The sequence below is a fragment of the Haliaeetus leucocephalus genome, unplaced genomic scaffold (assembly GCF_000737465.1).
Source record: "Haliaeetus leucocephalus isolate CR32 unplaced genomic scaffold, Haliaeetus_leucocephalus-4.0 Scaffold206, whole genome shotgun sequence".
NCBI lineage: Eukaryota > Metazoa > Chordata > Aves > Accipitriformes > Accipitridae > Haliaeetus > Haliaeetus leucocephalus.
Window position 1 is genome coordinate 24233 of NW_010972642.1, and position 14980 is coordinate 39212.

The following is a 14980-nucleotide window of genomic DNA, read 5'->3' on the forward strand; positions in this document are numbered from 1 at the left end:
AAGGTCAAATTGTCATGCTATCCTAGACATCAAACGCAGTAATAAATTAGATCTGTATAGTCTTCTTCATTCCAGAGACTCTCAAAACTACAGGTGGGACATCTTCCTGTCAGCCCCAAGTCATTCACCTTTAGTGAGGTCAGGACAGTCATTTAAACAGCACACAGTGCATCAGTACAGCCCAGCATATAAATAAAAAAAAAAAAAAAAAAAAAAAAAAGGTGGTGAAAAGACATGTGAATTTAAAGCAGTGTGATTTCGTTATAGAATGGAATTTGTCTGCAATACAAGAGTTAATATTCTCCTCATGCAAAAAACTGTGCAGGGTTTTTTTATTTATCAAACCTGTCAAAACCTGACTTGGCAGCAGAAACAGAAGTTGCTGCACGTGCCTCCAAGAATGCAAATGCCACAGTGACAGGATGCATCGCAAAACAATTCTCCTCTCCAGGAGGACAAGGTAGAACGGTGGCAGCACTTGTCCTCACTTACATGTACAGAGCAACGTCTAACATTGCAGCATGTATTCACCAGGCATTGCGACGCTGTACATGGTCCAGGAAACAGACCCAGCGTTACAGCACAAACTCTATACTTGTTAAGACTTATATCTAACGTCTTATTTCTTTCCTTCCTTAGATTTATTTGCTTAATCTTCTTTTCTCAGCAAACTAGATGCCATTCAGCTAGGATAAAGCCACAACCTCCTTTCTAATAAAAAACATTAAAGCATTTTTCTTATCCTAACTCTGGATTAAGATATGCTAAAGCAGAAAAATAAATTTTACTTTCCTGAGGCCTGGCCACTGTTAGGAACCCAGTGATAGCACAGGAGAGCAATACTAAGTATGCATCTGCATTCTCATCCTGCATCTGCCTTCTCAAGAACATTTTTTAATTTACACAGTTATCGAACTAGGAGCGTATCTTGAAATTCAAAGGACATCTCATCTCTAAGGTGACCCTGACCAAATGAGAGCTCACATACGCAGTAAAGAGGGGCATGGCAGGGGGTAGAGAGGGGAATCAGAGGAAATGTAGAAGACATGTTTTACGAATAACAGTACCTTTCTTATTCAAGATATATCAAAGCTTCTGCCAAGACAGCTAGTTATACAAAGGCAAGGCTGTGACAAAGGCAGCAGCCACTAACTTTTGCTTTTAACAGTTGTGGACACTCTGTCACATAAATTCTGTGGCTTTAGCACATGTTGAGTGGCTTTAGACCCACAAAATAAACGTTTAGGAGTTACTGATTGCTTCAAAATTCTGTGAGTTGCAAACAGCCTTTGATATTGCTTGAGATGACTTGCTGTCCTTCAAGGGAGGCTTATATCCTGTTATACTCAAAGATGATAATATTAGTTGTCATTTGCATACATACTTTTGTTTCCAAAAGCACGTGAAGCTTTGAAACTCTTGTCTTTCAGAGAGTCCAACAAACAAAAGAACAAGATCAGGGCTGCCAGGGTGATTTGAGGGAGCCAAAGGAAAGAAGAAGGGGCAGACAGACTCACCATGGTGGTTGTCCCTCTGCCTAACCTGCGAAGAAATCCACTCACTCTATGGACATAGGAGGAAAACCAGACTGAACACAGTTCTCTCTGAAAAGCCACTATGCCCACAAGAGCCCACAGAAGCTTTTGCCTCCCCCAGCGAGTACTGAAAATTCAGGACATGGCACACACATCGGACAGACTCTACATGCCACCGTTTAGCTTAGGATGTTCAACCGATGCATTTTCCAGAAGACCATACTTACAAACTTTCTACAGACATTATGCAAAAGACCTAGTTCCAGTACCATAACGGGGTGGGGCGGGGGGGTAGTAAAGGCCTAAGGATTAACTGTCCCTGCTGCTTGGTGGCATTTCAGCTGTTTTGAGCTTAATGAAGAGCAACTGCTTAGGACGACCTGGGAGAAACCTGAATTTGTGATCTTGCACATGACTTTTCTTCAAACATTTAAATCACAGATCTGTATTGCTGCTGAGACTGCAGGGGCTTTTCAGGAACTCTGCCCTGAGCCCCTGCCCAAACAAACTGCCTGGTCATACGCGAATCACACAAGTCTTAAGCTCAAGTGTTACCCATAAGCAACTATGAAACATATGGCCCCTTTTCCTGTCTACGAAAGGCATTTATCTTTTCCCTCTTTCAAAGGAACAGGCTCTTCAGCTTTGAAATTGTTAGGATATCACGATCCTGTAATCTAGTTAGCAGCAGCATACCCAACCCGCTGCAGGACGTTAGTGCGATGGCACACTGCCCTCCCCTCCACACCCAAAGGATGCTCATGGGACAGACAGCACAGATAAAGGCACTTAGAGGCTCTTCAAAGCTAAAATGCTGTGGGCTTCCTTCTGTGACTTCCCATAAGCATTCAACTCATGCCTGCCTTTGGGCTGCCCAAAATAGGAGATGGAAACAGCTTAAGCAAAATGGCAACACAATTAACCAAAAGGTAGTTCCAGCCCTAACACAGCAGAATCACTCAGCTTGTTACTAGCTTTCCACATCACCCCTGGGCTTTCAAGATGTTTCTCTGCATCCTCTAGCTGTTCCTACTGCTAGCATGTCACGGTATGCACTGTGGAGTTGAATTTAATAATTAACTATCAAAACCTGGAGTTATTTTTTTCCTCTAAGGGTAAAAAACATCAAAGATGGACTCCGATAACGATTTGTTTCCTCGTGCCAAGTGATCTTACGCTATCTTCATGGTGTGGGTGATCTGCCTTCAGATTTTTTTTAATGTTATGTTGGGGTTGAAGGGGTTAGAACAATGCTACAATTTGCTCCAGGGTTAAACTAGTTTTACCTTTTTGTAAAATAGACTTGGGCATTACTTGTAGTTTCAGTACAAGGCAATTTTGAACCAAGAGTGTTATATTTTTAAGGTGATGGTGCTATTTGGAGATAATACGATATAGTAAACCCAAGTTTGCTTCTAGGTTTCTATTACTGGCAAAATACGTTTCACAGGACTTACAAAAACCTTCTCATGCTTTCCTTCTTTACCTCCCACAGCATAACTCTTTGCTAGGCAAATTGTCAGTTCATAGTTAACAGCATATAAAGTTCTCACGTTGTGGGAACCCAGCTGTCACTTATGCTAAATGCTCACAAAAAGCTCAGTTGTAAGCTGGCCTAACAAATGCTAGCTTTGGACTGTAAAGTTGTAACAAAAGCATTTCCATTAATATTAGCTTCCTGAAAGTGTTATTTTCATTATCAACACATTTGTTATTTTCTTCATTCATAAAATTTTAATGAACAGCCAGAGTCTTGTGGGTAGAGTAGAAAAAATAGTGCAGCATCATTTGATCTAGTATAATAGAGAAAATTTAAAAACAAATGACCAACTCATCCCCATTTTTAAGCAATTATTACCACAGAATTTGCAAATACTATTAACTAAAACCACCTTGCCTACTGGAAATAAGAGGGATAAATTCCCTTTAAAAGTAAGCTTCAAATAACTTTAAAAACGATTTTGTAAGGTGGTTTTTAAAAGGCATCTCCAAATAAAACCAAAGATGGTAGGCCCATTGTCTCATTTTCCCTGGCTAAAACAATGAAACTCCGCCGATAATCAATGAAGATGTTCTAGTTCATATTCATGTAAATGAAAGAAGAACCTGCATATCCCCCTGAGAATTCAATGACAAATAAGCACACAAAACAATAGATTAAAGACTCCCAATTGAATATGGGACTAATTTAACAAAGCGTCTATCCAGCAATTCACTGATTAGTTTCATCATTCATCTAAGTAGAAATAAATCCTTGTCATCAGTTAAAAGAACATTACACAGTACTAACAAAATATAATTTATTTGAGATAATGCTGCTCTAATTCACTTTGATTTCATTGTTAGGTTGTTAATGCATTAATTGTTGCCCACTCCCTGCCAAAGACTTTAATCAGCAACCAAGTTCTTACTGGGAAAACAGGAAAAATTACAGCATTCGGCCTCTGATTTAATGCCGAAGATGTCACAAACACTGAAAATACTGAGAACGCAAATTAGAAAAAAATGGTTTTTTTAAATAAGCATTTTGAATTTGCAAGAGATGCTGTGATTTTACTGTCCCTTTTGAGAAGGCAGCATCCTGATGAGAAGGGCGTTGTTCTACTGATTTTCCTAAGGAGCCAGCAAAACCCTGAGAGTTAACGATAAGCCAAATTCAGCTCTTAATAAAACATTTTCTTGCACCTTTGCATAAGGATGCAGCTGACACTTTGAAGGATAGCTCTCTGCGTGTCAGCCACAGGTAACGTGGTCTTGGTTTTTTACACTGTCAGACATGGCAGGGTGGCAAATGCTCCTCCTTCATTGTTTACAAATCATCTTCGGTCTGATGGGCCTTTTGTTCCTCCTACAGAGCTGTCAAGACACGACAGCTTGACGGCAACTGGCTCCAAAAAACATCAGTGTCAGGGATGGCGTATTCTCTATAGGGGAATGTGGAGGGTGGCTCTGGTTCCCTGCATTTCACTCACTCCTCTCCACCAAACTGCTCCAAACCTGCCCTGACCCGGGTACAGGAGCTCAGAGCAAGGAGTGACTATTGACGGTAAGGTAATAAACATCATGGAGGTCAGGAGGAGCTGCTCCTCCTGAAAGAGAGAGGACTTTTCTGTCCACCTCCTACACTATGCCACCACAGGGAGACAACTGACCTTCTGCTTTCTATCCTTTAGAAGTAATTATTATTTTCTTGGGAAAATAACTGTTTCCACCAAAAAAAAATGCTTAGGGTTAGGGTTTGGGGGTTTTCAAGTGAAAAATGAAAATTTTGAAAAATAAAAGATGGACTTCTTTTTCAGGAAGATTACCTTTAAAATTGGGTGCACTGTTATCTAAAAGGTCTTGCATGTAGTAATTCATGACTTCAGGCTTTTTGTATTATAAACCTATTTTCAGCCTGGCCTTTCTGTTTGTAGTTACTGATTGAAATAACTGTACAAAGTCTGAAACGCATGTAAAATTTTAAAAGTAATTTAGAATCCACTTCTGTATAGAGAAACAGAAGAAACATGGATGAGAATGAAAGTGTCCGAGAGCTGGCAAGGGAGAAAATCTTACCTATATCATAAATCTTGAGAGAATGTTGTGGGCTGGAAGATGCATGCATTTTAACATATCAAGAAACCACACCAATACTTTAGTGGCAGATTTACTGAATGCCATATAATTTTGTGTTCATGCAAAGCTGTATTACAAAAGCAAATTAGTGAAACTGTTGAAAGCTATATTTCGCATGTGCAAAATCTGTCAGAATCATAATGTATGTTCCACTGAGACTTGCTAAATCTGTGTGTTAGCTATAACTCATACAAAATTCTCTATATTCCACTAATATGTGAAATAATGTGTGAAATGTTAAGCAGGAAGCAAGCCGAAAACTTTGCCTCTGTAGTAATGCTGTCACAAAGCAGAGGGATAGGTATAAGTGTACTTACAGTTATTTTATGGAACAGATCAGAATAGAGCCCCTGCCAGACTGATCCCATGTATGTAGCACACTGTCCTTTTTGTGTATGATAATTACGAATATCAATAAATAAGCTGAGCATGGTTTTTCAAATTCTGGACTTGGATACCACCAAACCCCAATATTTGATTACAAAGCAATTATGACAGGAAGAAACTGTGACAGTGACTATGAAATCCCTCTAAGAGATAAGAAAGAGATCTTAAAATGAACCTCCAGTGACCTTCTTCAGTTTCTTTTTTTTTTTTTTTTAATAGTTTCCTTGCTCCACAGAGGCACTGCCAACTAACAAATTTTAAAACCTGAAGCTCACTGCATGCGCAAAAGAGAAGTGGTCCAGGTGGGGCGAGCTTCTCTGTAGTACCATGCAAGCACGTCTCAGTCATGCCAGCAGTGTCTTTATCAAGGATTGAAGTGGAATTAAGCATTCAAGCTCATGGAAACTATCTCATGAAGTATTTATACGGGGACACAGGATGGCAAAAGACCACTTAGGAGACTGAACACAGTGCTCTGCGGCTGCAGGAAACCCTCTTCTATCCAAAAGGATACATGGGATATTAACTGCAGAGCAACCACACACAAAAGAAAGAACACTTTGCAACATACCTGCATATTCACAAAAAATGTAGAGTACCAGGAACTAGCTGGCAGTCACTTTTAGTTCAAGCTGTACTTTAAGTAGGAACTTCAAAACGGTGTGCTCTCTAATAGCTTTCCACCCAGCATGAAGTTATTGCAAGTGAGTACTTGCCATGAATTAAAAGAACATTTCAAATTGCTACTGTGGCATTTCGTTCAATGGAATCAGCCTTCTTATAGCCAGGGTAGCATAGTGTAGGGATTATTTAAAAACAAAACAAAACAAAAAAACACATTTGGAGATTGTAACGGTTTATTTTAGAAAACAGACTATTGATGGTATATCATAAACAGTATTTCAAACAGTGAATACTCTGGGAATGTGAAGGGAGTTCTTTATAAGACAAAGAGACATTAAAGGGTGGGAAATTCCAAAGTTCTGGAAGATTTCTGGATCCAAACTTTATGACCTTCAATGCACTAGGACCCCAAAACTTTGGATTAAAAACTATAAAAAGGAAAAAAAGAAACTCAGCCTACTGAGGGTAGGAAGGGTGTCTCTTATTCTGGAAGATGTTACACCTCTCAACATTTCCACAACAGGGAGGCCTCAGGAAGGACTTGCGCTTCCTTCCAAATAGCTGCATTTAGATGTTCCATGGAGCAACCCAGTCCCACATAAACTGTACAAATAATAATGCACATGTTCTTTGAGAAACAGCTTGACCAAAATTTGTAAATAACTGCCACTGTTGGCTCCCCTATCCACCTTCTCATATGCTTGAATAACTCACTTGATTTTCTTCTTTTTTGAGTTCTGTGTGATAAGAAGGATAAGCTTTGATTCATAGGTCAAATCACTAAGCTCTGCCAACAGCCACAGAAACACTCAGCAGATCCTTCCTTTTACCTGGCCACCTGACATCACCAGATGCCACGACAAGCTTAGAGGAAAACACAATCCATTGTGTGGGATTCTCAGCCCTGCTCTGCTTTGCCAGCGCCTCCGGAGGTAGGTACACAACACCCTCCCACTTAGATTTCAACTGACTCAGATTTATATGCTCGAACTGTACAGCATTTACACACCAGGCAGCAATTCACCTCCCAGTTAACTGGCACTCTATGGCAGAAAGACATGCAGACACAGCAGGTATCCCAGTGGTTATTTAATACTGCACTGTGCTGAATGCTTAGCAGCAACCCCTTATCTTTTGGGCTTAGAGACCTAACTTTCAGATGCTGCTTTTGAATTGTTTGCCCATCCTCCACTTTTTCCCTGTTCCTTTCTTAATCTGCTCCAAGTCTGAGCAGAAGAGAGAAAGCTAAGTATATCAAACTGTATATGCCAGGGCTGCATTGATACAATGCTCTAAGCTTATGTCAAAAAAAGTGCATTGAAACGTTTCTGAGTTTTGACTAGATGTTTCATGGAAACAAGGGTAAGCACAAATCATCACTTCATGGGGAAAACCTACTTTTTTTTAATGTCATGCATGTCTATTAAACAGCAGGAGTAGTTACTATTCTATGAGTGTTTAATGAGTTATTCTTCAGGCCTGGGAAAATGCAGTATAAACTTTTAAATTAATTTCCTGCATTGCAGTGTACAATTTCCTAGCTGAGGAAGTTACTGTATATAGGCACATTTTAACTTTTATGCACAAAAGTTTTTGTTAAAGTAAATAACTGTTATATTCCAGTTAGAGAAATGTAGACAGAAAACAAATAATATGATTGCCCAGTGACAAAGTCCTCCAACTCTGACTGTACTTTCTCCCTCAGCAATTTCAGGATGGAATAACAGTAACAAGCTGAAACCAAAAGAGAATAGGGAAAATTGCAGGGTATCTGCTTGCTTATGCCTGGTGTAGGAATAAGTAGACAATGTACTCTCATGTTGAATTATTCTCTTGTGAGAGCATGGGACAATACGCAGTCAGCAAAGATAGGAAAATACTTGGAAATTTTGCAAGACGAATTATTGTTCAGTAAGGGGTACTACTCACTCATTTTCCCAGCTTTACAAAGGATTTCTCAACAGCGTTTCATGCATGTGCAAGGTTATTGCCAGGACCAATCCACAATCAAACACACAGTTCCTAAGCATTTTAAGATCAATCCTAACCCTGCAGAACTGATGCAGGATGAATGTTTCTACAGTCGCATGAGCAGAATACAAATAATTGTGAAATGCAACAATAGCCTGCATTGAACGTGGGTGGGGGTAGGAAAGACAGCACGCAGGAGGGCTCTGAAGAGGGTGTCAGGAGACCCATCTGCACGTATGCGGTTGATTTACTAAAAAGCTCATTCAGCTATAGAAACACAAGTTCTCTAATATCTTATTAGTAGCACACGGTATGTGCAATAAATAAGGTTAGTTTCAGCTCGTAAAAAATACAAAGGGCTTCCAATTCTACTTGTATAGAAGACAATAACACTTAAACAAAGGAATGGCTCTCTGAATTCCTGAGGGCCCTCTGATCCCACCAATATGAATAAGGAGCTGCAGCAAAGGAAATCAATCAACTTATACAGGCATCAAAATATGGATTTAGTTATAATGTGATAGATACTGAAGTTTAAAGCTTTGACTTTTATTTTTTTAGGCTGTCTTAAAAGCAATACACTTCCATTTAGCTAGTATATTAAACAATAAGCTTCTACAAAGAAAAGACCCACTAATAAAAAAAAAAAATGTTTCTTGCCTTTGCTTTACCTCTAAACAGTTCAGAAGACTCAGTGGCGTCTGTTAAGAATCACTAGTTAAAAAGACATCAAAGACAACTAGCAAGGATTGATCTCTCTAGGAAATTTGCAGTTAGAGTTTGAGTGGAGTTTAAACACTGAGAGTGGTTTCTGGCAGCATGGAAGGACTGCTGACTTTTTTTAATACTTGAAGATTTTTTTTGCCTTCTCTATTAATGAGAAAAATTAAGCCTCTTAAGAAAGCTCCACTTACAGATAAGGAGGAAATATCTAACTATTTTAAGACAAATTTTAGACTTTGAAAATTCCAAATTTTACAATATAGATGCAGCTTTATTCACTGATCTTTCTTATGCTAAAAACCAAATAATTCCTTCCGATTCCAATTAGGTAAATGTAGACAAACAGCAAAGGGAACCACAACACAGAAAGGTTAGCTAGGAAACATTTTAGGGGCTCTAGTGTTTCTAGGTGTTTAGAATAGTTTATCGGTAGTGATTGGATGAAAAAGCTTTATGATATTGGGCTACCCAGAAACATTAAAAAAAAAATCAACACGTAATATCATCTTACAAATACAGTGGGTTCATTTAAATGCACTACTGAATTGGATGAAACAATGGCATGAATCCCGAGAAGCGAGAAACCACATTTTTTCCCTTCCCACAGCACACAGTCAAACCAAACACATAAGATACACTAAGAAATAAGCAGCAGTCTGAGGAATCAATAAATGTACCCAGCTCCAAAGAGCCATTATATGTGGGCCAGGTCAGCAGCCTGCATCAATCTGTATCTTACATCTTAAGCCTATCTTTCATCCACAAACCTAGATGGCATGTGAGTTGGCTCATGTAACTAACAACACAAGAAAAGTTGACATGTAAGAGTTGAAAAGCCAATAATAGCATGCAAAGAAAAGAAAACAACACAAGGGATTTTAAGGACTGCACGTAAAACAAGGGTATAGGTCTTCATTTAGAGTACTATGTTTCTTTAGGGCAGTCTTTCTGCAGAAATGTAGAGCCAAGGTTAAAAGACCTTGCTGAAAAGTAAAAAAGGTGGTTAGCAGCATAAGAGGATTTACATATAATGACTGACTACCAAAGTGTTTAAAAAGGAATGTTCACCAAACAAGGAAGCAATTAGAGGAAAGTGCAGCACCACGTAATGTCATGTCTAAAGGTTATGAAAACAGAAGTTTAGAAATCCAGGGAGGCAGAGGGGAAAAGCTGTTACAGTTACAGAATCAATGATGTTTCCATAAGCTATTTATTTTTTCCAGTAATGAAAACTAAACTCCTTAAAATGTATTTTCACATAGAGGCATGACAGTAACTCATGATCTTGTTTGAATAACTTATCATAAACCGATCTGAATAAACAGCTAATGTTTCTATATCAATAATAAAACAGTAACAGAAGATTAAAATGGGGGAAAGTGTCATTTCATTCTATAAGGGTGTAGGTTCCCCAAAAAGCAAACAGAAAGTGTTGTTTGTTGCCGGCCTACACAAAAGTTTGTTTGGGGCTAGCTGCTGTACTGAGAACGCAGCAAAACAGGGAGGCTAGGCTTCGGGGACCAAACCCAGCCTAAGACCGAAGTCCCTCTCCGCAGTGCGGCGCACGCATCAGAATCTGAGAATCGGAAGTCCAGTCAAATTGCGCAGACTGAGGCAACTGCAAGCCTACCGAAAGGCACCACAGCACAAAATTAATTTCACGCAGAGGCACGCCTTTTTTCACCGACCTGGTGCTTCCCTCGGTTCCAGCACCTCACAATTCAGGCGATCTAGCCCACCTCCCTGCTCCGGGCAGGGTCACCCGTGAAAACCGGTCAGTCTACGCTGCTGCTGCTGCTGAGGCGCTCCGGTGCCCCGGCCCGGCCCGGCCGTCTCCCAGCGGAGCTCGCCGGGGCGCTCCGCGGAGGGAGCGGGGGTCCCGGCGGGGCAGGCCCCGGCTGCCCGCGGCTCAGCACCCTGGCCAGCTCCCCCCCGCGCCGCGCCAGCCCCGCGGGAACGGCCCCGCGACCGGCCGAGGTCCCCCCGGGTCGGGCGAGGACGGGCAGCGCTAGCCTTCGGGTCCGGGTTTCACCTGAAGAACTGCAGGCACGGCGAACTGTGTGCCTCCGAGACAGCACGTAATGCTGTTTCACACCTGGATTACCCTGTTGCTCTGAGCGAATACAACCCCTGTATTCTTGATGGCCCATTTTCGGCACGCCTTGTTGATGTCATTCCCGTTCTACTTTCCATTCCGCTTGGTCAGGACAAAAAAGGTCTCTTAGAGGTATAATTACATTCACTGAGTGAAGAGGTAAAAAGAATGATGCATTGTCCTCCGTTAGAGGTTGCAATTCGGAGAAGACAACCTCTAAAGTTTTAATAAACTGCAACTCTCTTCTACCAGCTGAACACCATGGAAACCACAGCAGCCACTAGGACAGCATATTACTTTTTTTTTTTTTTAAATTTCTTCTCCCCCCCCAAGATATTGTCAGGCCCGACAGATAGTTTTTCAGCTCTCTATTAAACTAAACCTAACTTTATTTTTCACTAAAAGCTATTCCAAACAAAAAGCAAATCCAGGGCAAACTAATGAACGTCAAGATGACTCAACTCAGCAGGAAGCTATTAACATAACAAGAATGCACTGGATTGATTACCCCAAATGCTAAGCACTACAGATCAGCAAGCTACTCAAGGTCTGGAGGGCCTTCCCTCCACTTAGTTTTTGGGGCCTGCTTCAGCCCCTTTCAAACACTAGGCTGGGGAGAGAAGTTTCCCAACAGTAAACATTTGAACCTTGTGACTAGGAAGAGGACAGCAGTAAAAGGCCAAAGGACTTGGAGTTTATCAATGGAGAACTTCTGGGTCCCCATTAGGGATGACAGGTCATTAACTAGCCTCATGCTGAGCCCACTCTCAGTACTTGCTAGCATATAACACTAACATTCAAACATGTCAGATGACCACAGCTTCCATACAGCATTTTTAAACACTTATCCTTGGCCAGACTTGTTTCTCTGGCTAAGAAAACCTCTCCACTCTGCCTCTTACACTCATTATACTGCTTTAGTTTTCATACTTTTACAAAGACAGAAGTCATACAAGAACTGCCATGATCTTCCACCCTTTGAAAACCGACTTGTCTGATTTTGATACTCCCCAAACTTAATCTCACTTTTCCTTTAGCTTTCTTTATTCACATGAGGAATCCCATGGAAAAAGACAGCACAGGCTGGTTGTTGGCTTTTGGTAAGACATGTAACTGTGTCCTCTAGTTTCATCTTCCCACAGTATCTCGTTTATTTTTAGAGCTCTCTCAGCCAGTTAAAGAGAGATATTCAAGTGGTGTTGGTCTCCACTCGTGTCTGATAGCCTTTAAAGGGCAGGCTTAGAAAAAAAATGATTGTAAAAGGACATTGTGAATGTTGCACATTCCATTCCTTCTCAATTGTATCCAGCTAAAAAATGTCACATTTAAGAGAAAAAAAGATGCTTTTTTCCCCCTAGGTATATAATCTCTCAAAATATGACCTGTGATTAGAAAGTCTGATTAGGATCTTTTCTCTTTTTGTATTTTTACCATCACTAGTAAAGATTCTGCACAAGTGCACCAGTTAGATCTTCAATTTTTGTGCTGGTCTCCTGACTATGCCATTCATGATACCTAGAAACAAGACTATTAGACCATTCCACTCTAACAACTGAGCTAACAATACTGTGCCTTTTTCCAGTAAATGAGAGTGTAATGACTTCAGAATACGCAGAGAACAAGTAGATTAAATAGATTCTTTTTAACGGCATCCGTCTTCTACTCCTAATGATATTTTCATGCCCCTCAACATAGATCTGTACTCTTTTTGCCAGGAACAAACGTGACTCTGTCTTGGATTGCCATAGCCTACATTTTCTCAACTTTTTTACTCAGCTTCTCCTTTGCTTTAGCAAGGCATGGCACATTTGGGTATTTACCTTCATTGTTTTCTACCACCAACACAGAGAAGTTGGCCTACTATATGTAAAACACCCATAACAAAGCTTACCTGTCTGGTACATCTCCAAGTTATTTAGTCAAAAGCTATAGCTGGTTTAACTGTACCAGGAGTCCTTTGCATGCCCACCCAGAGAGGGAAGCTATTTGCCAAAACATAACATGCCAAGGCAGAAGAGGACCTGGGCATAGAAGCCATGGCATATGCAGTGGCACTAGCATCCTGCAACCACAACAATAGTTGTAATGGTCATAATCTAGCCTGGAAGCCAGAGCTGGAAGCCACATTTCTGACCTGTCTCATGGTGTCACACTGAGAAGAGTTCTTTCTAGAAGCAGCTTCACCAAAGACAAATTGCACTTGTTTTGAGGGCAGAGGCTAAGAGCAAGCAAAAGAGGAGGTGAAGAGAAGGGCTCTTGCGCTATGTCCTATCAAAAACATTGCTGATACCACCATTACCTCTGTTATCACCTGTGTTTGTTGCCCGGATTAACACCACTTATTCGGTGTGAAATAGGATCAGTTGGGCTGTCATCTTTGTTAAAGGCTAGCGTAGAGATAGCCTGGATGCCACTAATAAGTTTGCTAAATCAGAAGCCTCTTGTGGGGAGGATGGTAAAAACCTAGGAAAGGTAATGGTCCTTCCTGAGCTGGTGTGAAAGATCTGTGGGCTTTGACAACAAAAAGGACAACCCGGAAACAAAGATAAGGCTCCAGCACAAGACTCCTACTCCCTCAGCCCCTTGGACATCTAGCAGAGTAACAGCACTACATAAAACTGCCTAAGAGTCTGATAATAGGGATCAGTCTTCCTGTATAGAAGTTCACACATGTAATATCTTCTTTTCTTTCCCTTCAAAATCACATTGGTTCATTTCAGAGTTAAATTCCAAAGTGAAGCCTTACCAGAACTGAGTTTCATTGAGGTTTTGTACGAAAATCTTGGAAGCCTGTGACATTCATAATCTTTCATAAATTAAATCAAGACTCAGCTGAGAAGTTTATGGATATTAATGAATTAGTGGCCTTTGTTCATAACAAACTCTAGTTGCAAAGCTTCCATTTAAGCAGTGAAAAATTTCACCAAGGTTTCATTAAGCCTGGAGAGGATACTTGTAGATACAACTGACTGGCAGATACTGCACTCCAAATATTGCAGTGAAGTGAAGAGGAGGTTGTTTTACAACACCATGCTAAAGATAAATTAGCAATGATTCCACATTAGAATTCAAAATGGGCAAGTCTTTCACATCGAGTTTGGCAAAGCAGTGGGTCAGAGGCTACAGTATTTTGTTTAAATCACTTCTCCCACTCGTACTTAAAATTCAGACATCCAAATTCACTACATCAAAGAAATGCTACAGCTCCATTGAACTTGCAGTAACTTGCATTGAACGTACAGGACTCTACACAGAGCTACGAGCTCACTGCATACCTGGAGATCTCATCCCACAACAGAAGAAGAACAAAACCCACGTGCTTCAGAGTAGGAGCCGTACTCTTTCAGGTCATCCAGGCGTTGAGATGAAACACTCTCAGACCTCTCAAGCCTCAGCTATTATGAATGAGACTCATCCCCAGCATCACATTCCCCCACTACAGTGCCACCAATATACAAGTTAGTCATTCTCTCCTGCTTTAGGACCTTTTATCCTAAGTGTGCCTGCCTGATAAGCACACAGGTTGTTAAAAGAGAGAAGCTGCAGTGTGACTCCCGCCACAGTCACAGTGTGACTCCCACCTCTCCTCCCAGAAACCTCTCACAAATATCACACACAGTCACATCCACTACCTCGTTGTACAGTTAACTTCTCCACAAGCACCCCTCTCTGTCTCTTCCCACCGAGCGGCCCAGGCAATAGCTCCACGGAGTTTCATATATTGGGTCAGTAAAAGGTGAAGAGGTACCCTTTCCAAGAGCATCGCATAGTGGGATGCAAGATTTCAGGCAGCCAGCACTCAGCACTCCTCCCTTTCTTTCTGCTGTCATGCACAAAAAGGTATTCCAAAATGAAGACACACACAGGCAGACAGAAAGAAAGGTTTTAGCTGAGGCCTGTAGATTTGGTTGATATGAAGGACAGACCTCTAATGCTAAAGGTCACACCTTAGAGTCAGATAAAAAAAGTCTGTAATTTCTAACCAGAAGCACATGTACACATGGAGAAATACCAAGCCGCAACACAG

The 14980-nt window shown here is 40.9% G+C and overlaps 1 protein-coding gene across 1 annotated transcript in view; it reads right to left on the bottom strand.

Moving 5' to 3' along the window:
• Positions 1-14980, bottom strand: part of LOC104831014 (alpha-N-acetylneuraminide alpha-2,8-sialyltransferase-like) — a 53232-nt gene that overhangs the window by 6768 nt on the left and 31484 nt on the right. The gene's annotated exons all lie outside the window — the stretch shown is intronic.